The sequence below is a fragment of the Argentina silus genome (genome assembly GCF_951799395.1).
Source record: "Argentina silus genome assembly, contig: scaffold_556, whole genome shotgun sequence".
NCBI lineage: Eukaryota > Metazoa > Chordata > Actinopteri > Argentiniformes > Argentinidae > Argentina > Argentina silus.
In genome coordinates this window covers 15,001-15,782 of record NW_028152423.1, presented here as the reverse complement: position 1 = coordinate 15,782, position 782 = coordinate 15,001, and positions in this window count along the sequence as shown.

Genomic DNA, 782 nt, shown 5'->3' with positions numbered 1-782 from the left:
CATCTACCCATCCACCCCCCTACCATCTACCCATCCACCCCCCTACCATCTACCCATCCACCCACCTACCATCTACCCATCCACCCCCCTACCATCTACCCATCCACCCCCCTACCATCTACCCATCCACCCCCCTACCATCTACCCATCCACCCACCTACCATCTACCCATCCACCCCCCTACCATCTACCCATCCACCCCCCTACCATCTACCCATCCACCCCCCTACCATCTACCCATCCACCCCCCTACCATCTACCCATCCACCCCCCTACCATCTACCCATCCACCCCCCTACCATCTACCCATCCACCCCCCTGCCATCTACCCATCCACCCCCCTACCATCTACCCATCCACCCACCTACCATCTACCCATCCACCCCCCTACCATCTACCCATCCACCCCCCTACCATCTACCCATCCACCCCCCTACCATCTACCCATCCACCCACCTACCATCTACCCATCCACCCCCCTACCATCTACCCATCCACCCCCCTACCATCTACCCATCCACCCCCCTACCATCTACCCATCCACACCCCCCAACCCCAGACCCCTCTCCTCCTCCACCCCCACCAACCCACCCCCCAACCCCAGACCCCTCTCCCTCCTCCACCCCCACCAACCCACCCCCCAACCCCAGACCCCCTCCTCCTCCACCCCCACCAACCCACCCCCCAACCCCAGACCCCTCTCCCTCCTCCACCCCCACCAACCCACCCCCCAACCCCAGACCCCCTCCTCCTCCACCCTGAGACGGTCTCTGTGACGTTGA